Source organism: Macaca mulatta, chromosome 10 (genome assembly GCF_049350105.2).
Source record: "Macaca mulatta isolate MMU2019108-1 chromosome 10, T2T-MMU8v2.0, whole genome shotgun sequence".
Lineage (NCBI taxonomy): Eukaryota > Metazoa > Chordata > Mammalia > Primates > Cercopithecidae > Macaca > Macaca mulatta.
In genome coordinates, this window is record NC_133415.1 from 36,219,522 (window position 1) to 36,244,882 (window position 25,361).

At 37.4% G+C, this 25,361-nt stretch overlaps 1 pseudogene; it reads right to left on the minus strand.

Annotated features, from left to right (window-relative positions):
- Window positions 1–18,901: 18,901 nt before the first annotated feature.
- On the minus strand, window positions 18,902–25,149 carry LOC144331492 (uncharacterized; annotated as a pseudogene).
- Window positions 25,150–25,361: the final 212 nt, after the last annotated feature.

A 25,361-nucleotide genomic window follows, 5' to 3' on the forward strand; every position in this document is an offset into this window, starting at 1 on the left:
AGAGGTAGGGAAAAATAAAACTTATTCAAAAAGACGATTGCAATAGGGAGAACATTCCAAACTCAATGTACAAGGGTCTCAGGATCAAACAGGAAAAGGCTTTCCTTTTCTAGGGAAGGATAAGCAGGGCTGGCAGAAGCCTCCTTGGAGAGAAGGACAGGCGGTGGTGTGAGCAGGTGGCAAAACCAGGATGCTCCAACAAAAATCGTTTCTCTACGAGGCCTGCTCATTTTTGGAGTGAGCTGTTAGGGGCCTGGTCTGTCGTTTAGTGTTTGTTCAGTTTTAGGTGGTGAGCCAAGGTCCAGGGGCCTGAGGAGAGGAGACAAGACTGACTGAAGTTTGATCAAGTCAAGTTGATGGGTAGTTATGAGTAATTGTGAGCAATTGGTTAGCTTTGGGCTCAGCACACACCCCAACTTATGTTGTTTACCACAAACAAAACTTGTCCCTAAAAATTATTAGGAATGGCATTAGACATAGTGAAGGTTTGCAAACTGATTTTCAGGGTTGGGCTGGTCTTCACGTTTTTGTTAACCTTGAGGACTAGATGTATCATTTGTTAAGTGTGTTACTGGACTGACAGCTGCTCCCTATAATAAGTAGAAGAATCACTGGATATAATAAAAAGATAATCATTGAAGGTTGGATAAACGGGTTGGTGGAGAGATGGGCGAATGCGCTGGTGCCACATGCTCATCGCCTTCTGCTGCCTGCAGCTGGTGGCAGCGCTGGAGCAACAGATCTTTGACTTCCCGGGCCACCTACCAGTGAGCTCCTACCCTAGCCAATTTCCTATTCCTCGTGGCGCCTATCCTGGGCATTGTGGGCACCGCAGCCTGGCTGGCGCTCTGAACTGGCCGGAGTGCGTTTATCACCTGCTTCTACCGGAGCCTGGACCCAATGTCCCAAGACCGCGACTTTCTCACAGCATCCAAATGGCCCTGCACCGATCCAGGGATGGAGAACGCGCAGGGCTGCCGGCGACCCCTGTCCTGAACTTCCCCTGGCCCTGGGAGGCTGCCTGCTGCACTGTCCCTGCATAGAAGCCCTCAGCAGCGCCCGCAGATCCTCCTGGCACTGCTCCGCTCCCTGTTCGCTAGCTATGGGAGCAAAATCTTCCTGAAGGAGGAGGCAGCTTTAACTTCATCAGCGGCTCCACTCCTAGGGATGCCAGGTGCCCCAGAAGACGTCACATTGACACCAGCAGCCTCTGTGAACTTGGGGTAGCCCTGCCCCGCCTGCCCTGGCTCCGTGCCCTTGGCGTTGGACTGACCTCTGCAGCCGCAAGCTCGGTCAGGACCAGCGGGCACAGCCCTGGGGGCTCAGGACCCACTGCAGCCTGCGCGGGCCCCTTGGGTCTGCAGTCAGAGAGGTGGAGAAGCAGCCTTTGACTGGGACTTGTTCCTTCACAAGCAGGACTTCAGAAGAATGGGGCGGGCATGGGAGGGGCCGCGGAGTCCGCATTTTAAAAAATCTCAGCCTTGGTGTGGGTTGGGCTTTTCTCCCTTCTCCAGCCTCTTCCTTTCACCCTTCACCCAGCTTCCTGCCCCTGTCCAGAGAGAAAGAGCAGGAGGGCGCGCCCTTTCCATCTCACCGCACTCACTCCCCAGCCTGAGGAAAGCGCGAAGAACTAGGGACCGCAGCCCTGGCTTCTCATCACAGGTCCATCACTATCTCTGGGTGACAGCTAGCAGAGCCCTAGCCCTCTCGATGCCTCAGTTTCTCCACCTCAAGTCATTGAAAGAGTCCCTTGGCAAGTGAGCTCTTCTCACCTTCTCATTTGACTCTGAATTCTGTGGGCTGGGGTGTGATTACAAATCCCATTTTGCAGATTTAGAAACTGAGGCCAAGAGAGATGAAGTGGTTTGCTTGAGGCCACACTGCTAGATTTTGGGGGAAGCAGGGCTTGAACGCAGCAGACTTTCTGTAGTTTCAGACTCTAAAACCCAGTGTCTGCTCTGAGTTCCGTTCACTTCAGGCCCCTCATTACATTCAGGCCCCTCACTACATTCAAGCATCACAGCCACTGCTTGCCAAGGCCTCTCCTCAACCACCACCTTGTCAAAGGTGACAAGAGTCACGTTTGCTCCAGTTCCCAGCAAGTTCCTCATCTCCATCAGAGACTGCCTCAGCATGGATTCCATAGTCCATATCATTATCAGCGTTTTGGTCAAAGTCATTCAACAAGTCTCTTGGAGTTTCAAACTTTCCCACATTTTCCTGTCTTCTGAGCACTGCAAATTGTTCCAACCTCTGCCAGTTACCCAGTTCCAAAGTTGATTCCACATTTTTGCACATCTTTTCAGTCGTGCCTCACTCTACTTGTACCACTTTACTGTATTAGGATGTTGTAACAGTGCTGATAAAGACATTTCTGAGACTGGGAAGGAAAAGAGGTTTAATGCACTTATAATTCCACATAGCTGGGGAGGCCTGACAATCTAGAAGGCAAGGAGGAGCAAAACACCTCTTACATGGATGGCAGCAGTCAAAAAGGGAGAGCTTGCGCAGTGAAACTCTCATTTTTAAAACCATCAGATCTCATGAGATTCATTCACCATCAAGAGAACAGTGCAGGAAAGTCCTGCCACCATAATTCAATGACCTCCCATGGGTTCCTCCCAGAAGACATGGGAATTTTAGGAGTTACAATTCAAGATGAGATTTGGGTGGGAACACAGCCAAATCATATCAAATAGTAATTCTGTTTTAAGTTCTTCACAAGTTGCCAAACTGCTTTCCACCATGGCTGGACTAACTTACAGTCCTACCAGCAGTTATAAGCATTTTCTTTTCTCTAAAACTTTGGTAGCATTTGTTATTTTTGACTTTTTAGTAATAGCCATTTTGACTGGTGTGAGCTGGTATCTCATTGTGGTTTTGATTTGCATTTCTCCAGTGATTAGTTACATTGTGTGTTTTTTCATATCCTTTTTGGCCACATGTATGTCTTCTTTTGAAAATTGTCTATTCATGTCCTTTGCCGACTTTTCTGATTCAATAAATGGTGATGGGATAATTAGGTAGCCATATGCAGAAAATTGAAACTGGACCCCTTCCTTACACCATATACAAAAATTAACTCAAGATGGATTAAAGACTTAAATGTAAAACCTAAAACTATTAAAACCTTGGAAGATAACTTAGGAGATACCAATCTGGATATGGGACTCAGCAAAGATTTCAAGACAAAAATGCCAAAAGCAACTGTAACAAAAATGAAAAATTGACAAATGGGGCCTAATTAAACTAAAGACCTCCTGCACGGCAAGAGAAACTATAAGCAGGGTAACCATAAAACCTACAGAATAGGAGGAAATATTTGTAAACTGAGCATCTGACAAAGGTCTGATATCCAGAACCTATAAGGAACTTAAACAAATTAACAAGCCAAAAAAATTTCCTTTTTTCTGTAAACTGAATTTGGTTTTTAACATCTAATAGAAGTACAGAACAAGGAAATGGAAAAGCATGGTAGATGTTAGAGAGAACAGCACATATCAGGGAACAAAGATACTGTTTTACTTCAGATGAACAGGATACAAAGATTGATACAGATGTAGAAAAAAGTCAATCCTCCTGCCTTGTTCAGTCCTTGTTCAGGGACTAGGTAATTAAGGCAACTAGATGAAAGTCTTCTATACTTGAATCTATGTGGAACTGGAGAAGAATCATACTACATAGTGTTCTTATTTTCATCAAAGTCACATTAAAATGGCAAAGGTATATAGGGATAAATATCAGAGAGTTGTGAGGAAAAATTGAAGTGCGATGGAGTTTTTGTTCATTCAAATAAATCAAGTAAAACATTATTTCAATAACCATACTTCACTTTTTATCAAGCATTGGAAATATTCTCGACTAAATGATCAATCAGCAATAAATTGTGTGTGCTCTGATCATGAGTCTTTAATCAGAAGCTCGAGAGGTAAACTTAAACCTGAACCTTTGCATTTTCTCTTCAGAAACTCTTCCCATAAGGAATCTTAAATTTGCCTCCAAGGTGACTTAGGACATTGTTTTAATCTATCTTAATTCTCACTTTATTAGATCCTTTAGGGATTCTTTAAGATTAAATATTAATTCTTGATAACAATTTCCTGTGTTTATACAGAATATTGTTTACACTTATCTTTAGAAATACTTTACCTAAATATTAGGCTTTGTTATTTTCCTTAAGGAGAAGGAGCCACCCAAGTTGCCATTTCTAAACATAATTATTATACAGATGAATCAATCGATACTTCCTCTTCCAATCAGCTTCACAGAAATATATTCATCCCATTTCTAACTGTAAATAATTATCTGAGACCCAAAGACAACTTAGCTTCTTGGATAGGCTCAGTAGTCTCATACCTAAAACTATTGTTCTTTGTTACTTAAAATCTTAACATAAATCTTCCATTGAAATAGTCAAAGCAAACTCTACAGGAATACTTCATGTTTCAGATAAATTCAGTGTTCTAAAGGTAATTAATGAAGAAAAAGCATGGCTCCCAACAAAAGTAATATAAAATATGTAAGTGATTTCTCTTTGATCTTGAGAAAAATACATCAAATTTTTAAATTTACCACTGCTTTAAAATAAAAGATGCATCTCTCAAAAAAATTAAAAGTAAACAAAAATTAGGTGTCAGAAATGGATTATGAATATGACTTATTCATAAACAATTTAAGCAGTCTAAGACTATAAATCTGCTATAGTTACTATCCAATAGTTCAACCTTAATTAAGAATCAAGGAACTTGGGGAATGTCAAATCAATGACAATGCTCAGCTTAAAAGAAATTCAAATTATGACTAAATGATGTATCTAAGGTCAAAAAGTTCAATATCAGAAACAATTTGTTTGAATATATAATTTAAAAATAAGGAAATATTTTCCTCTCTTGGATTCATCATGCATATTCATATAAAAGGAACACGTCTTTTTTCTCATTATACAAATACATAATTTTCCTGCAGCACCTTAGATTATTGGCTAAACCTACAAACAGAAATTTAGAAAATCTTTCATATTTTATGATGATATGCTGCATATCATATCCATATATTATCAATTCTAGTGTTGGAAGTATGATATAACTCACCTCATTTTCTGAACCACCTATAATAGAATCATCTGGAGCGCTTTTTTTTTTTTTTTTTTTTTTTTGAGACAGGATCTCTCTGTGTCGCCCAGGCTGGAGTGCAGTGGCGCAATCTCGGCTTACTGCAAGCTCCACCTCTCGGGTTCATGCCATTCTCCTGCCTCAGCCTCCCGAGTAGTTGGGACTACAGGTGCCCACCACCACGCCTGGCTAATTTTTTTTTTTTTTTTTTTTTTTTTTTGTATTTTTGGTAGAGATGGGATTTCACTATGTTAGCCAGGATGGTCTTGATCTCCTGACCTCGTGATCCACCTCCCTCAGCCTCCCAAAGTGCTGGGATTACAGGTGTGAGTCACCGCACCTAGCCCTGGAGTGCCTTTAAAAATGAAAATTATGGAATTTCTCCTTAGACTTGCTTTTCTAGTCTGAAAAAGTGGGAATAATAATAACAAATAACTCGTGGGATTTTTGTAATAATTAAGTGAGAAAACTCACGTAAATCCTTTAGCACGGTGTTTGATATCTCATTATTATGTTGTATTGGGATTGGGAATCTACCCTTTTATTCATAACTAAATTTTGAGAACCACAGGTAACTGATATTGCATATTAACCTGCTATCTTAAGCCAAAAAACTCTTAACCAGAAATGTCAGCTGGGATGTATCTAGTTTTAAATCTGGAGTTTCCAGTTGGATTATTTACAGAGAACTTTACAATGTGAACAAAATATTAGAATATCACCAAAATTGTGTACAGGGAACCATATGAAGACTTCAGCATAATTTTATTATCATAATTTTGATAAGGGAGGAGGCAGGGAAATTCTAGGCAGACAAGGGCAGGTCCCTGGTGAAACCCCACCTTCAAGCGGAAGTGGTCTAAAACCTGTGGCCCAAAGAGAGAACTGCTATTCATGTTTGCCTGCTCTCTCCTGATTGGTTCTTTCTGAATAATGTCTTTTTACCGATTGAATATTACATTTTCCAAAACTATCTATGGCCCACCCCGTCCCCATATTGTACCTATAAAGACCCCAGACACAGTCAGTAGAGGGGAGAGACCGCTTGACTTTGGAGAGGAGATGGCTAGACTTTGGAGAAGAAGAGACAGCTTGACTTCAGGGAAGGTGGCTGGAATTCAGGCAGAACTATCTGCCCTTCCCATCCCCTCTCCAGCTCCCATATCCTCTGAGAACCATTCCCACCGCTCAATAAAATTCTCTGCCTTCACCGTTCTTCGAGTGCCCATGCAACCTCATTCTTCTTGGATGCCAGAGAAGAGCTTGGGGCCCACCAAGTGTGGGTACCCAAAGAGGCTGTCACACCAGCCCTCTGCCCTCACTGGTGGAGGGCAGTTGCCACACGGGATGAGGCAAGAGGACAACTGAGCTGTTAACACACAGCCATCCACAAATGGTCTCACTAAAGGAGAGCTGTAACACCCCCTTGGTCACAGACTCCCCTACTTGGGCGCTGCCACAGGTCCGGCACAGAGCTTGCTCTCACCAGCAGCAGCTGGTCCCGCATTGGCTGACTCATATGTTCCCTCCCACAAGGGGCTGAGCACAGTGGGCCGTGTAAATGTTTGTCCCTGTCACAAATCTGATGAAGGGGCCAAGAAAAATCTTGCATCAATTTTAAATAAGCTGGGTATGGTGGCTCACACACTTTGGGAGGCCAAGGTAGGTGGATCACCTGAGGTCAGGAGTTCAAGAGCAGCCTGACCAACATGGTGAAACCCCGTCTCTACTAAAAATACAAAAATTAGCCAGGCGTGGTTGTGTATGCTTGTAATTCCAGCTACTCGGGAGGCTGAGGCAGGAGAATTGCTTGAACCTGGGAGGCAGAGGCTGCAGTGAGCCGAGATTGCGTGCTGCACTCTAGTCTGAGTGACAGAGTGAGATTCCATCTCAAAAAAAAAAAAAAAAAATTAAATAAAAATTTCTAAACATGAAAGTAAACAGAGATGAAGTGGACTTTACAAAATTCGTATTTATTAAAATGTAATATGAGAATTCAAATACCTATCCCATGATTGGAGAAGATAAAGGGAAAGATAGATGTATACATGTATGCATATGTGCATACATACACAGAAGAAAGCTCTTTCTTGGGTCATGCTCTGAAAAGTATGATTAACTTAATACTTTGGAACTAGAAAAAATGTAAAGACATTCATGTGGATATGTATATGAATGTAGAATTTCTGATAATTTCTTTCTTAATTTTTTACTATATAAAGTATTAAAGATGATCCTAAGGGAATGTTTTATTTCTTTGATTTATTTTTTCTATCATAAAATCAGCCCTCTTCTATACCCCATAGTATACTTGTACTTCACCTTACAATTGTGAAATTCAGTAATTACTAATTTCAGAGAATTTTGGGCTCAGCATAGGCCACTGCTTACATTTAACACTAATTAAAGATGTATCATCTGCTGAATTCCAAAGGGTGCTTTTTTAAAATACTAAACTAGAAAATATCTGTAAATGACTTTCCACTTCTTGTAAGACCATGAAACACACTCTGAAATTTCTAATTGATGTCTTTGAATATCGATGTGTGCTAAACCAGTGGAATTTCATATCCTGCCACTTTTTAAATCCTGCCATTATTTAAAATGAAGGTGGTATATAAAAGTAACTCCATGTACAACCATATTTACAAAACAAAAAGCTTACTTCAAATATAACAACACAGGTAAGTTAAAAGTAAGAGAATAAATAAGATATACCAAGAAAACATTCATTTTAAAAAAGAAATCAGAAGTGACTATAAGAAAAAGCAAAAAAAAAATCACTGAATTATTTAACAGGTTTTATTTTATTTTTTATTTTATTTACTTATTTAATTTTTATTTGTTTATTTATTTATTTTTTGAGACGGAGTCTCGTTTTGTCACCCAGGCTGGAGGGCAGTGGTGCGATCTTGGCTCACTGCAAGCTCCACCTCCCTTGGCTCACTCACCACCTCCCTTGGCTGGGGGGAGGGGGTTCCCCTTCACTGTGTGGTTCTCAGGTGGGAACGCTGCCTGTTCTTTCTCTTCCTGATTCACGCTAGCCTTCTAGTCAACTTTGAAGAGAGAACCTGGATACCTTGGTTGCTGGTGAAGGATTCACAGGCTTATGGTTTTTTTCTTTTCTTTTTTTACTTTTATTATACTTTAAGTTCTAGGGTACATGTGTACAACGTGCAGGTTTGTTAAATAGCTTTACATGTGCCATGTTGGTTTGCTGCACCCGTTAACTCATCATTTACATTAGGTATTTCTTCTAATGCTATCTCTCCTCTTGCCCCCCAACCCGTGACAACGCCCTGTGTGTTCCTCACCCTGTGTCCAAATGTTCTTATTGTTCAATTATCACCTATGAGTGAGAACATGCGGTGTTTAGTTTTCTGTACTTGTGATAGTTTGCTCAGCATGATGGTTTCCCGCTTCATGCACGTCCCTGCAAAAGACATGAACTCATCCTCTTTTGTGACTGCATAGTATTCCATGGTGTGTATGTGCCACAGTTTCTTAATCCAGTCTATCATTGATGGACATTTGGGTTGGTTCCAAGTTTTTGCTATTGTGAATAGTGCCACAATAAACATACATGTGCATGTGTATTTATAGTGGCATGATTTATATCCTTTGGATATATACCCAGTAATGCGATCGCTGGGTCAAATGGTATTTCTAGTTCTAGATCCTCGAGGAATCGCCACACTGTCTTCCACAATCGTTGAACTAGTTTACACTCCTGCCAACAGTGTAAAAGCATTCCTATTTCTCCACAGCCTCTCCAGTGTCTGTTGTTTCCTGACTTTTAAATAATTACCATCCTAACTGGTGTGAGATGGTATCTCATTGTGGTTTTGATTTGCATTTCTCTAATGACCAGTCATGGTGAGCTTTTTTTATTTTTTATGTTTGTTGGCTGCATAAATGTATTCTTTTGAGAAGTGTCTGTTCATATCCTTTGCCCACTTTTTCATGGGGTTGTTTTTTCTTGTAAATTTGTTTGAGTTCTTCGCAGATTCTGGATATTAGCCCTTTGTCAGATGGGTAGATTGCAATAATTTTCTCCCATTCTGTAGGTTGCCTGTTTACTCTGATGGTAGTTTCTTTTGCCATGCAGAAGCTCTTAAGTTTAATTAGATTCCATTTGTCAATTTTGGTTTTTGTTGCCATTGCTTTTGGTGTTTTAGACATGAAGTCCTTGCCCATGCCTATGTCCTGAAAGGTATTGCCTAGGTTTTCTTCTAGGGTTTTTATGGTTTTAGGGCTAACATTTAAGTCTCCAATCCATCTTGAATTAATTTTTGTATAAGGTGTAAGGAAGTGATCCAGTTTCGGCTTTCTACATTTGGCTAGCCAGCTTTCCCAGCACTGTTTATTAAATAGGGAATTCTTTCCCTATTTATTGCTTTTGTCAGGATTATCAAAGATCAGATGGTTGTAGATGTGTGGTGTTATTTCTGAGGGCTCTGTTCTGTTCCATTGGTCTAGATCTCTGTTTTGGTACCAGTACCATGCTGTCTTGGTTACTGTAGCCTTGGAGTATAGTTTGAAGTCAGGTAGCATGATGCCTCCAGCTTTGTTCTTTTTGCTTAGGATTGTCTTGGCAATGCAGACTCTTTTTTGGTTCCATATGAATTTTAAAGTAGTTTTTTCCAATTCTGTGAAGAAAGTCATTGGTAGTTTATTGGGGATGGCATTGAATCTATAAATTACCTTGGGCAGTATGGTTATTTTCATGATACCGAGTCTTCCTATCCATAAGCATGGGATGTTCTTCCATTTGTTTGTGTCCTCTCTTATTTCCTTGAGCAGTGGTTTGTAGTTCTCCTTGAAGAGGTCCTTCACATTCCTTGTAAGTTGGATTCCTAGGTATTTTATTCTCTTTGTAGCAACTGTGAATGGGAGTTCACTCATGATTTGGCTCTCTGTTTGTCTGCTATTGGTGTATAAGAATGCTTGTGATCTTTGCACATTGATTTTGTATCCTGAGATTTTGCTGAAGTTGCTTATCAGCTTAAGGAGATTTTGGGCTGAGACGATGGGGGTTTTCTAAATATACAATCATGTCATCTGCAAACAGAGACAATTTGACTTCCTGTTTTCCTAACCGAATACCCTTTATTTCTTTCTCCTGCCTGATTACCCTGAACAGAACTTCCAACACCACGTTGAATAGGAGCGGTGAGAGAGAGCATCCCTGTCTTGTGTCAGTTTTCAAAGGGAATGCTTCCAGGTTTTGCCCATTCAGTATGATATTGCCTGTGGGTTTGTGATAAATAATTCTTAATATTTTGAGATACATTCCATCAATACCTAGTTTATTGAGAGTTTTTAGCATGATGGGCTGTTGAATTTTGTCGAAGGCCTTTTCTGCATGTATTAAGATAATCATGTGGTTTTTGTCGTTGGTTCTGCTTATGTGATGGATTATGTTTATTGATTTGCATGTTGAACAAGCCTTGCATCCCAGGGATGAAGCCAACTTGATTGTGGTGGATAAGCTTTTTGATGTGCTGCTGGATTTGGTTTGTCAGTATTTTATTGAGGATTTTTATGTTGATGTTCATCAGGGATATTGGTCTAAAATTCTTTTTTTGTTGTGTCTCTGGCAGACTTTGGCATCAGGATGATACTGGCCTCATATAATGAGTTAGGGAGGATTCCGTCTTTTTTTATTGATTGGAATAGTTTCAGAAGGAATGGTACCAGCTTCTTTTTGCACCTGTGGTAGAATTCGGCTGTGAATCCCTCTGGTCCTGGATTTTTTTTGGTTGGTAGGTTATTAATTATTGCCTCAATTTTAGAGCCTGTTATTGGTCTATTCAGAGATTCAACTTCTTCCTGGTTTAGTCTTGGGAGGATGTATGTGTTCGGGAATTTATCCATTTTTTCTAGATTTTCTAGTTTATTTGCATAGAGGTGTTTATAGTATTCTCTGAGGGTAGTTTGTGTTTCTGTGGGATTGGTGGTGATGTCCCCTTTATCATTTTTTATTGCGTCTATTTGATTATTCTCTCTTTTCTTCTTTGTTAGTCTTGCTAGTGGTCTTTCAATTCTGTTGATCTTTTCAGAAAACCAGCTCCTGGATTCACTGATTTTTTGAAGGGTTTTTTTTTTCTTTTTTGTCTCTATCTCTTTCAGTTCTCTTCTGATCTTAGTTATTTCTTCCCTTCTGCTAACTTTTGAATTTGTTTGCTCTTTCTTCTCTAGTTCTTTTAATTGTGATGTTAGGGTATTGATTTTAGATCTTTTCTGCTTTCCCTTCCGGAAATTTAGTGCTATAAATTTCCCTCTACACACTGCTTTAAATGTGTCCCAGAGATTCTGGTATGTTGTGCCTTTGTTCTCATTGGTTTCAAAGAACACCTTTATTTCTGCCTTCATTTCACTATTTACCCAGTAGTCATTCAGGAGCAGGTTGTTCAGATTCCATGTAGTTTTGCAGTTTTAAGTGAGTTTCTTAATCCTGAGTTCTAATTTGATTGCACTGTGGTCTTAGAGACAGTTTGTTGTGATTTATATTCTTTTATATTTGCTGAGAAGTGCTTTACTTTCAACTATGTGGTCAATTTTGGAATAAGTGTGATGTGGTGCTGAGAAGACTGTATATTCTATTGATTTGGGGTGGAGAGTTCTGTAGATGTCTATTAGGTCTGCTTGGTGCAGAGCTGAGTTCAAGTCCTGGATATCCTTGTTAACCTTCTGTCTCATTGATCTAATATTGACAGTGGTGTGTTAAAGTCTCCCACTATTATTGTGTGGGAGTCTAAGTCTCTTTGTAGGTCTCTAAGGACTTGCCTTAGGAATCTGTGTGCACCTGTATTGGGTGCATATATATTTAGGATACTTAGCTCTTCTTGTTGAATTGATCCCTTTACCATTATGTAATGGCCTTCTTTGTCTCTTCTGATCTTGTTGGTTTAAAGTCTGTTTTATCAGAGACTAGGATTGCAACCTCTGGTTGTTTTTTTTGTTGTTGTTTTGTTTTGTTTTGGCTTGGTTTGGTTCCCATTTGCTTGATAGATCTTCCTCCTTCTCCTTATTTTGAGCCTATGTGTGTCTCTGCACGTGAGATGGGTCTCTTGAATACAGCACACTGACGGTTCTTGATGCTATCTAATTTGCCAGTCTGTGTCTTTTAGTTGGTGCATTTAGCCCATTTACATTTTAGGTTAATATTGTTATGTGTGAATTTGATGCTGTCATTATGATGTTAGCTGGTTATTTTGCTCGTTACTTGATGCAGTTTCTTCTTAGCATCAATGGTCTTTGCAATTTGGCATGTTTTTGCAGTGGTTGGTACTGATTGTTCCTTTCCATGTTTAGTGCTTCCTTCAGGAGCCCTTGTAAGGTAGGCCTGGTGGTGACAAAGTCTCTCAGCATTTGCGTGTTTGTAAAGGATTTTATTTCTCCTTCACTTATGAAGCTTAGTTTGGCTGGATATAAAATTCTGGGCTGAAAATTATTTTCTTTAAGAATGTTGAATATTGGCCCCCACTCTCTTCTGGCTTGTAGAGTTTCTGCTGAGAGATCCACTGTTAGTTTGATGGGCTTCCCTTTGTGGGTAACCCCACATTTGTCTGTGGCTGCCCTTAACATTTTTTCCTTCATTTCAACCTTGGTGAATCTGGTAATTATGTGTCTTGGGGTTGTTTTTCTGGAAAAGTATCTGTGGTGTTCTCTGTATTTCCTGAATTTGAATGTTGGCCTGCCTTGCTAGGTTGGGGAAGTTCTCCTGAATAATATCCTGAAGAGTGTTTTCCAACTTGGTTTCATTCTCTCTGTCACTTTCAGGTACACCAATCTAACATAGATTTGGTCTTTTCATATAGTCCCATATTTCTTGGAGGCTTTGTTCATTTCTTTTTACTTTTTTCTCTAAACTTCTCTCACTTTATTTCATTCATTTGATCTTCATTCACTGATACCTTTTCTTCCACTTGATTGAATTGGCTATTGAAGCTTGTGCATGCATCACATAATTCTTGTGCCATGGTGTTCAGCTCCATCAGGTCATTTAATGTCTTCTCTATACTGTTTATTGTAGTTAGCGTGTAGTATTTGACTTTCTGTTTCTGAGTTTTTCACTTAAGATAATGGCCTTTAATACCATCAGTGTTGCTGCAAGAGACATGATTTTATGGCTGAGTAGTATTTTCTATATCCAGTTCTCCATTGATGGACATTTAGGTTTATTTCTTTTTTTGCAATTGTGAATAGTGCTGTGATAAACATGAGTGCAGTTATATTTTTGATATACTGATTTATTTTCCTTTGGGTATATACCCAGTGATGGAATTGGGTCAAATGGTAGTTCTGTTTTTAGTTCTTTGAGAAATCTCCATATTGTTTTCCATGGAGGTTGTACTTATTTACATTTTTACCAACAGTATATAAGCATTCCCATTTCTTCACATCCTCACCAACATCTTTTTTTTTTTTTTGACTTTTTAATAATAGCCATTCCGACTGGTATAAGATTATATTGTACTATTTTAATTTTTATTTCTCTGATTAGAAATATTGAGCATTTTTCATGTTTGTTGACTGCTTGTAGGTACTCTTTTGAAAAATGTGTTTTATCCTTTGCCCCACTTTTTAATGGTGTTGTTTGTTGTTGTTTTATTGTTGTTGTGTTGTTAGAATTCCTTGTAGTTCTGGATGTAAGCCCTTTATTGGATGCATAGTTTGCAAATATATTTTCCCACTTTGTAGATTGTCTGTTTACTTTGTTAATTATTTCTTTTGCTGTGTGGAAACTTTTTAGTTTAATTGTCTCATTTGTTTATTTTTGTTGCATTTGCTTTTGAGGACTTGGTCATAAATTCTTTGCCTAGACCAATGTCTGGAAGAGTTTTTCCTAAGTTTTCTTCTAGGATTTCTGTGGTTTCAGGTCTTACACTTTGGTCTTTGATCCATATTGAGTTTATTTTTGTATATGTTGAGAGGTATGGGTCCAGTTTTACTATCCCACATGTGGTTATCCAATTTTACTGGCACTAGTTATTTATAGGGTGCCATTTTCCCAGAATATATTTTTGTTGACTTTTTTAAAGATAAGCTGCTTGTAGGTATGGGGCTTTATTTCTGAGTTGTCTATTCTGTTCCATTGATCGATGTGTCAATGTTATGCCAGTACCATGCTGTTTTGGTTTCTATAGTTTTGTAGTATAATTTGAAGACAGGTAATGTGATGCCTCCAGCTTTGTTCTTCTTGCTTAGAATTGCTTTGGCTATTCAGGCCCTTTTTTTGGTTCCATATTAATTTTAGGATTGCTTTTTCTAATTCTGTGACAACTGACATTGGTAATTTGATAGGGATTGTGTGGAATCTGTAGTTTGCCTTGAACAGTATGGTCATTTTAATGATACTGCATATTCTAATTTATAAGTGTGGGGGTTTTTCATTTGTTTATGTCATCTAGGATTTTTTTCATCAGTGTTTCGTAGTTCTCCTTCTAGAAGTCTTTCAGCTTCTAGGTTAAAGATATTCCCAGTAATTTTTGTAGATGTTGTAAATGGGATTTTTTTTTTCTTGATTTGGTCTTTGGCTGGCTCATTGGTGTCTATAAACACTACTGATATTTGTACATTAATTTTTTATCCTGAAGCTTTACTGCTTCCTTTGTCAAATTTAAGAATTTTTGGCAGCATCTTTAGGGCTCTTCAGGAATAATATTATATCATCATCAAACAGGGATAGTTTGACTTCCTCTTTTCCAATTTGAATGCATTTTATTTCTTTTTTCTGCCTGATTGCACTGGCAAGAAATTCCAGTACAGTGTTGAGTAAGAGTAGTGAAAGTTGGCATCCTTGTCTTGTTCTAGATCTTACAGGAAATGCTTTCAACTTTCCCATATTAGATATGATGTTGTTGGTTACACATGGACACAAAGATGGGAAGAGTAGACGTGGGACACTCTAAATTAGGGGAGGGAGGATGGGGAGAAAGCGTTGGGAGATTACCTGTGGGGTACTATGTTTGCTACTTGGGCAACAGGATCATTAGAAGCCCAAACCTCAGCATCACAAAATATACCCATATAAAAAACCTGCACAGGTACCCCCTGAATCTAAAATTTTTAAAAATGAGATAGAATTATTAAGAAAATGAGATAGAATTTAGGTAATGCATATTTTAGCCTTATGATTGAAGTCTTTGCAAAAAGTGAGGAAAAAGTCTTCTTATTCATTTCCTTATGCACAAAACATGTCCTCAGAAATATTTCTACCAGCATCATTAAATGTATTTTCAAATTTCTCTATTTAGGGCTCTGTGCTAGTTGCTAAGGATGTAGGTAAAACAAGTGAACAAGAAAATCCTGTTCTGAAAGGTCTTCTGATTCTGGTGGGAGAAAGAAAAAGAGATTGATATTAATCAGCTGCCCTCTTGGAATAAGCAGAAATACTACAACATTCTTATAGATGAATGATGCACAGGAGGATCTGAAAGGTTTCTATTTTTTAAAAAGTATGATGTTGGCTGTGGGTTTGTTGTATATAATCTTTATTACATTGAGGTATATTTCTTCTATGCCTAGTTTGTTGAGGATTTTTATCATGAAGGGATGCTGAGTTTTATTGGATGCCTTTTCTGCATCTGTTGAGATGATCATATGGTTTTTGTTTCTAATTCTGTTGATGTGATATATCACACTTACTGATTTCCATATGTTGAACTATCCTTCCGCCATTGGGATAAATTCCACCTGATCATGGTGTAGTATCTTTTTGATGTGCTGTTGGATTACATTTTTTAGTGTTTTGTTGAGGATTCCCTCCTTATCTATGTTTTAGAATAGTTTCAAAAGAATGGGTATTAATTTTTTTTTTGTATGTTTGGTGTAATTTGGCTGTGAATCCTCCTGATCCTGGGATTTTTTTGTTGAGAGATTTTTTTATTACCGATTTCAATCTCATACCAATTATTTGTCTGTTCAGGAATTCTCTTTTATCCTGGTTTAATCTTGGGAAATTGTGTGTTTTCAGGAATTTATCCATTTACTCTAGGTTATCTAAGTTGTAAATACTTGTTTGTAATAGTCTTTAGTGACCTTTTGTACTTCTGGGGTATCAGTTGTAATGTCTTCTTTGTCATTTCTGATTGTGTTTATTTGGGTCTTCTTTATTTATTTCTTAGTCTAGCTAGTGGTTTATCAGTTTTGTATATCTTTTCAAATAACTATTTTTTTTTGTTTTATTGATCCTTTGTATTTTTGGGGGGTTCTATGTTATTTATTTTTGTTTTGTTCCTTGTTATTTATTTTCTTCTGCTAACTTTGGGTTTGGTTTGTTCTTTTTCTAGTTCCTTGAGGCGTGACATTAGCTTGTAAATTTGTGGTCCTTCTACTTTTTTGATATAGGCATTTAATCTTAAGACTTCCCTCTTGGCACTGTTATTGCTGTATATCACAGGTTTTGGTATGTTGTGTTTTTATTTTCACTTGTTTCAAAAAATGTTTAATTTCCATCTTAATTTCTTTTTTGACCTAGTGACTGTTCAGGAGCATGTTATTTAATTCCCATGTATTTATATAGTTTCCAAAGTTCCTCTTGCTGTTGATTTCTAGCTTTATTCCACTGTAGCCTGAGAAGATACTCGATATGATTTTGATTTTTAAAAATTTAAGACTTGTTTTGTGACCTAACTTGTAGTCTAAGAGAGTGTTCCATGTGCTGATGAAAAGAATATATATTGGGTAGAATGCTTTGTAAATGTCTATTATGTCCATTTGGTCTCAAGTCTAATTTAAGACCAATGTTTGTTAATTTTTATCTTGATGATCTGTCTGGTGCTGTGAGCAGGATGTTGAATTCCCCCACTATTATTGTATTGTGTCTATCTCTTTTTTCAGGTCTAGGAATATTGGATTTCTGAATTTGGGTGCTTGATGTTGGATATATATGTATTTGGGATTGTTATATCCTCTTGCTAAGTTGATCTCTTTATCATTATATAATGATCTTTTTTGTCTTCTTTAAAATGATTTTTGTTGTACAGTTTTTAAGTATACCTAGTCTTGCTTACTGTTGATTTTCATTTGTGTGGAATATCTTTTTCCACCTGTTTATTTTTAGTTTATATGTGTCTTTATGGGTAAGATGAGTATCTTACAGGCAGCATATAATTATGCTATGGTTTTACAAAATTCATTCTGCCAATCTTTATCCTTTAAGTAGAGCATTTATTCTATTTATATTCAAGGTTAACATTGATATATAGGATTTTGTTCTTGTTATATTGTTGTTTTCAAGTTATTTTATAACTTCTTTTTTTATTTTTTTCTGTCTTTGTGGTTTGATGAAATTCTGTCATGTTGCCATTTTATATTTTTCCCTTGCTCCTTGCGCAGTTGTTTTATATAAACTGTGAATTTTATATCTTTTGTATATTTTTGTGAATATCAACCTTTTTTTTCCGTGTTTAAGACCCTTTTGAGCATTTCCTATAGGACTAGATTAGTGGTGACAAAGTCTCCTAGCATTTGCTTGTCTAGAGAAAACTTTAATTCTCCTTCATTTATGAAGTTTATTAAAAAGATACAAACTTCTGGCTGACAGTGTTTTTCTTAAACACTTTGTGAAGATACCGTCTCATTCACTTCTGGCCTGCAAGGTTTCTGTTGGAAAGTCTGCTGTTAGTTTGACGCAGTTTCCTTTATAGGTGACTAGATACTTTACTCTTGCTAATTTTAAAATACTTTCACTTTTACTTTAGACATTCTGAATATAATATGCCATGGTTAAGTCCTTTGTGCAATGTATTTTCCTGGGGATCACTGGGCCTCCTGTATCTGGATGTCTGACTCTCTTGATAAACTTGGGAAGTTTTCATTCATTATTTCCTTACATATATTTTCTAAAGTTTTGGTCTATCTACATCTGAGGGTGATATGGTTTGGATCTGTGTCCCCACTCAAATCTCATGTTGAAGGTGGGGCACCAATGTTGGAGGTGGGGCCTAGTGGAAAATGATTGGATCACTGGGGCAGTTTCTCATAAATGGCTTAGTATCATTTCCTTGCTGCTGTTCTTGTAATAGTGAGTGAGTTATTGTGAGATATGGTTGATTTAAAGTGTGTAGTGTGCACCTTCCTTGCCTCTTTCTCCTACTCCAGCCATGTGATGTGCCTCACTCCCCCTTTGCCTTCTGCTATGATTGGCAGCTTTCTGAAGCCTCCTTAGAAGCAGAAACCAGTATGCTTTCTGTATATCCTGCAGAACTGTGAGTCAATTAAACCTCCTCTCTTTATAAATTATCCAGTCTCAGGCATTTCTTTATAGCAGTGCAAAAATGGACTAATAGAGGGTGATCTCAGGAATATTGATAATTCATAAGTTCCATCACTCTGTGTAGTCCCAGACATCTTGAAGATGTTGCTCATTCTTAGTTTTTTTTTGTCTAAATGAATAATTTCAAAAAGCCTGTCTTCAATTTCTGAGATTTATTATTCTGATTATTTTATTATTAATGATTTCAATGTATTTTGTATTTCTTTCAATGAATTTTTTAGTTCTAGATTTTCTGCTTGCTTTTTCTTTAAAATATTGATCTCTCTGGTAAATTTCTCAGTTCTTATCCTGAATTGATTTTATGATTTCTTTGTATTTGTTTCTAGATTTCTCTTGTGAAGAGGTGGCCTGCCCCTCTACACCTGTGGGTATATTTTGTCAGGTGGGACAACAGACTGAGAAAAGAAATAAGACACAGAGACAAAGTACAGAGAAACAACAGTGGCCCAGGAGATCAATACTCAGCATACCAAGGACCTGCACCAGCACCGGTCTCTGAGTTCCCTCAGTTTTTATTGATTATTATTTTCATTATATCAGCAAGAGGAATGAGGTAGGAGAGCAGGATGATAATAGGGAGAAGGTCAGCAAGAAAACATGTGAGCAAAAGAATCTACGTCACAATTAAGTTCAAGGGGATGTACTATGCCTGGATGTGCACGTAGGCCAGATTTATGTTTCTCTCCACCCAAACATGTCAATGGAGTAAAGAATAACAAAGCAGCATTGCTGCCAACTTTTCTTGCCTCCCACCATAGGGCAGTTTTTCTCCTATCTCAGAATTGAACAAATGTACAATCGGGTTTTATACCAAGACATTCAGTTCCCAGGGGCAGGCAGGAGACAGTGGCCTTCCTCTATCTCAGCTGCAAGAGGCTTTCCTCTTTAACTAATCCACCTCAGCACAGACCCTTTATGGGTGTCGCGCTGGGGGACGGTCAGGTCTTTCTCATCCCACGAGGCCATATTTCAGACTATCACATAGGGAGAAACCTTGGACAATACCTGGCTTTCCAAGGCAGAGGTCCCTGTGGCTTTTCACAGTGCATTGTGCCCCTGGTTTATTGAGACTAGAGAATGGCGATGACTTTTACCAAGCATACTGCTTGTAAATATTTTGTTATCAAGGCATGTCCTGCACAGCCCTATATCCCTGAAACCTTGATTCCATACAACACATGTTTCTGGGAGCACAAGGTTGTGGCACAGTGGCTGGGGCAAAGTTACAAATTAACAGCATTTAAGCAAAGCAATTGTTCAAGGTACAGGTCAAAGTGGAATTTTTTATGTCTTCCCTTTCTTCATAGACACAGTAACAGTCTGATCTTTTTTCTTTTCCCTACAGTCCTGTATCTCATTGAGCTTCTTTCAAATAAACATTTTGTATTCCCCATGTGGCATTCTGAGCAATTCCTTTTATATTAGGGTCTGTTGCTGAATGTATTAGCATGTTCTTGCATTGCTATAAAGAAATATCTGAAACTGGGTAACTTATAAGGAAAAGAAGTTTAATTGGCTCACAGTTTTGCGGACATTACAAGAAGAATAGTGACACCTGCTTCTGGAGGAGCCTCAGGAAGCTTCCAATCGTGGCAGAAGGCCAAGGGGGAGCACACACATCACATGGTGAAAGCAGGAGCAATAGAACAAAGGGGAGGTGTTACACACTTTTAAATGAACAGAACTCATGAAAACTCACTCACTATTATGAGGACAGTACCAAGAGGGATGGTGCTAAATTATTCATGAGAAATCCACTCCCATGATCCAGTCACCTTTCACCAGTCCCCACTTCCAACCTTGGGAATTACATTTCAATATGAAATCCAAACTATATCACTGGACAATTGTTGTAGTCCTTTGGTGGTGTCATATTTTCCTGCTTTTTTATGTTTCCTGTGTCATTCTATTGATATGTACATATCTTGTGTTCCAATTTTTTAAAATTGCATTTGTAGAAAAATATGTTTTCCTAAGGATATATGTACGTTGTTGACTAAAGAAATTACTCTGGTTTTGATTTTGTGTGCTTGTGGTAGTGTGATCTTTTTATGACTTCTTTGGCAGTACATAGGGTCAGTGGTTTCTGTGATTTCCTCAGCGGCTTAGGGTGTAGATATTAGTTGAAGTTGTGCTGAAGTTTACCTGGGGACTTGGACACCAGAGAACCAGTTTTTGGGCCCTGGCAGTGACAGCAGTGGGCCACATGTGTCTGTTTTTAGGCCAGCAGCCTAAACTGAGGTCAAAAATTTGTGATCAGTGAAGGCATAGAAATCTCCAGAAAAGTTAAAAGCACAAAATCATTATGTCTGTGAATATTAAATAGATTAATTAAAGCATTTCAAATGTTCTGTCTGCATTTTATGCACTGAGGGAGGATAATATCAGAAAGAAGTTCAATTGCTTTTAATTAGTGTACACAGAAAAGAATGCATTCCTTCACATTTCAATTTCCCACTTGGAACTATCCCTCCAAATTTAATATTTGACACAGTTAATAGCTATGACTTGCAATCTCTTTACTGTAATATATATGGACATAATGGGTAAAATTAAAACTTTCAAGCCTTTAGTAAAGACGGGTGTCTATTAATTGATGTCTTCTTGGTTGGGATGGTCAGAAAAAAATAAACAAAATAGAAACTAAAAATTTTCCTGTAGTATTTGTAGGGTTTTCAAAATTGGTAGCACACAATTTGTGGTCAACTCTCTCCAGCTATTTTTCTGCCTCCTAATTCAGGAGTGACACTTTCCATGCCTATGCTTTCCCTCAGGGCAGCTGAGAATTAAATGCCTCAGAATTAGCAATCTGCTTCTCAGCAAGAGTTGTACTTTCAGCTGCACCCCACATTAAGTTTAATTTCTAGAGAATTGCTGATGCACTGCAGTAAATCAGTAACATTTGATGCTTATTTAGTTATTCTTCTGGCATTTGTGTATTTTAAAAAGATATGTTTATGAAACTAACTTTAGTGAAAAATGAGTTTTTATTTTCTAAATTTGTCATCTGACTTTTTGAGGTTGCCACTTATTGCCATTTGTCAATCAGCCCCCTCAAGTTGACACCCAAAATGCTCATAATTACTTTTGTTATTATGACCAATCATAGGTCTTTCAGGGTTCCTCAACTAATATGGAAAAAATGTATGTTTAAAATGACACTTTTGATTAATGTAACAAACAGTTTTTAAAAATAGATTTTATTCTTAAATCTACAGGATGCAAAGTGAAAAGATTACTCACTATTCAAATATTATTTATAAAATAAAACCACTTTAAAAGTTAAATTTTGTGATGAAGGTAAAAAAATAAATTTTACCAGACTTTTTCCCCTCAATGGAACATATTCATTCTATACAAATAGTTCTTGGGTTCTTATAAATGACTTCTTTCTTTCATTATATGCCTTATCTTTTCTTCAGATGTCTGATCTAACCCCACATATGTTATGATCAGTCCTTTTTTGCCCAGTGCATTTAATGGTGTTATTTTCCCCATCATTATCCATGATCATGTCTACACTTTGAGACTTATGATATTGAGAACAGCCTAAAATTAAGTCAGTAAAATGAGAGTGAACTTAATTTGCATTGTGTGTTTTCTGAGAATAGCTTTACCCTTAGCCCTAGCAGTATCTAGTTGTCACTTCTCATATTGAGAGCTAAAATGTGTTCAGATTTTATTTTTTTAGTGTATCAAATAAAACTCAATTATTTTTTGCACTCTGACCAAAGTGTAAGTAACTTCTATGGATTTTTTATTTATTTTATTTCTCCCAGTTTGTCATCCTGTTATTGCAAATTCCATGATTTTTTCATAATAAATTTGCCAGAATCATTAGAAGAAATTAACGATGCAATGTTTAAAATTTGCATAAAAATAAAACACTTTTGATATATTGAAGACAACAATCAGTTCAGTTGTGTCAACTGAGATATATTTTTTAAATATACAATAAAAATAATTTATTATTAAAAGTAATTATTTGTACACCTGTTCCATGGGGACCATGGTTCTTTCCTGTCCAGGCTCAGTAGCAATGCCCTTCAGGTTCTCATGGAGAAATACACCATTTGATAATTCAGAAAGTCAAGTCCTTTTCAGTGTGTGATGGCCACTTAACAGAGGGAAGGGCATGAATTAGAGAGGGTGAGCTCAATGTCTATTGGTAGTGGGAGAAGAAAATGCTAACATTATCAATGTTATTTTATCTAACTATTTACATCATTTCTTTTTGATGTATGGTTTATAACATGGAGTATATCAATAAAATTACATAAATATAGTCAATAAATCATTGTACACATATTATTAATCCATACCCAACTATTTTGTTACTGGTAATGGAGTGTAATCCTAATATTTAGAGAACATTAAGTCATTAATTTAATATGATCCTACTATTTCTGGTTCCAAATTGCTAGTAGAATCCAACTGTGCCAAGGGTGCCACTGTATGCTGGTAGGAGCTCTCTGTCGTTTGGTTCTTGCAGCTAAAATAAACGTGTTCTCTTACTAGATTAAGTCTTTAAAAAAGTAACAATTACTTAATTAACTATACAACATATGTCTTATAACATTTTATATATGTATCAGGTGGCTTTAAGGCAATTTTCTACTTCAGTCATTAATCAGCCTAGCCGGATTATTAGCCAAGAATGCTGTCAACATTTCTGCTTTGCCTTACATATTCATATTTATGGGACAGTACAGTAATAAATGTCCTTGAATATAGAGACGGACACACCTTCATCTCATAAGAATCTGAGTGAAGGTGGTGGTTTTCTATTTCTCCATGTCATGAAGCTAAACTGTTCTTAGTTCTGGATTAAATTCAACTGATGAAATAATGATGCCCGAACCCAAGCTAAATAACATGAGACAGTAACTGCATCATTATTCTGTGAAACTTTACAAGATATTCTGGTATTGCAGATATTCTGAGAAAACTTTAGGGGAATTACCTTTACTATTGCAGATAGCATTTTTCTAGGCATTTGAGAGTATCCCTGCAGTAAGTGATGTCTCAGGAAAAGAATCAACATGTGATTATTTAGGTGCAAGTTCATGCTTGTCAAGCAGTGACTAAAGTGGCAATTTTTTTCTTGATAATTGACAGGTGGCACTCCTGTACTGAGAGGAAGAGAGTCTCATAAAATATTTCTGGGATGAAAAATAAACTTGGAGAAAATCAGCATCATTTTTAGGTAAAAGAATTAGATTATTGGTAAACACACAATATAATCTTTAAGGGGCAATAATGCCCCTTAAGTAAGTTCATTTTAATTCTCAGATACTGAGAATATTTCACAGTTCATAGCAAAGGAAATATAAGGTTTCAGATGAAATAAAGATTGAGAATCAGCTGATTGAAAATAAGGGTATTATCATTAATTATTATAGTGCATTGGGTAGAATTACTGAGTCCAAAATCACAGGAGAGTGATGAAGAAATGAGATGTATCAAAGTGATGGGATGTGAGAAAGAGTCAACTAGATATTAGCATTTGTTTGTTGGTGATTCTTTCCTATTAGAATAAATTTTTATTTAATTTAACTGAGCAAATACCATTGAGCAATTTTATATGTTCCTTACCATTCTAGATGCTTAATATAGAATGCAGAAATATTAAACAACAAGGATATGATTTCTAAAAGGAGAGGCATAGGTATAATAGAAGTTTAGAAATTGTGTACCTACACAGGCATAATTATGAATGTGTTGATGTTTTACATATGTAAGTTATTTGGTGTAGAAAACAGTGCAGAGATTGGATTATGCAGAATTTATATGATATAGTTAACCAAGAAGAAGTGGGTAAAATTAAAATAATGATGTGATCATTTTGGACACTAAAGAACAAACATTGATAATGTGAGATCCATTGTTTTGGTCCCAGATATATGAAATATGTTTATTTTTGTCATTAATATGAACACACTTTTCACTTCAGTTATGCTTAAAAGTTTTTGTTTGTTGGTTTTTTTTTCTGAATCTGCCATTGGACTTTCAGCCAATGCCTTTTTGCTTTTCTTCCACAACTTCACACTCTTTCAGGATCACAAACCTAAGCCATATGACTTGATCAGCTGTCACTTGGCCTTCATTCAGGTAGTGATGATCCTCACTGTAGCAGATGTTTTGCATCCAGATATGTGTGAATCACTGCATTTTGGGAATAACTTCAAATGCAAGTCCTTGATCTACATAAACAAAGTGACAAGGGGCCTCTATATCTGTACCACCTGTCTCCTGAGTATGCACCAGGCCAGCACAATCAGCCTCAGCACCTTCTGGTTGGCAAGCTTTAAACATAAATTTACAAATAAAATTGTCAGTGTCCTCTTTTTTCCTTTTTCCTTTTTTTTTTTTAATTCCCTCAATTTGTCTTTCAGTAGTAACATAATATTCTTCACTGTGGCTTCTTCCATTGTGACCCAGACCAATCTATTTAAGGTCAGCAAATACCCATGAAGCCCATCATGTGGGGAGTGTTTTTTATTCTGACATTATCCAGGGATGTCTTCCTTGTAGGATTATGCTGCTGTCAAGTGCATACATGGTGATCTTTTTGTCCAAGCATCAGAGGTGATCCCAGCATCTTCAGAGTACCAGCTACTCCCCAAGATCCTCGCCAGAGAAAAGGGTTACCCAGATCATCCTGCCACTGGTGAGTTGCTCTATGGTCATGTACTCGGTGAACCTTATCATCTCATCGTCTTCAGCCCTGTTATGGACATATAACCCAATCATCCTGAGCATCCAGAACCTTGTAGGCAATGTCTATGCCACTCTTGTTCCATTGATACAAATCAGTTCTGATAGAAGAATAGTTAATATTCTCCAGAAAATGGGATTAAAGTGCTACAAATTTTTAATGTATTGGTGATGAAAAATATTTCTAAAAAGTAGACTCATTCTATAGTTAAATTGTTCAAGTATCCCCAAATTTAGCTTATTGAGTT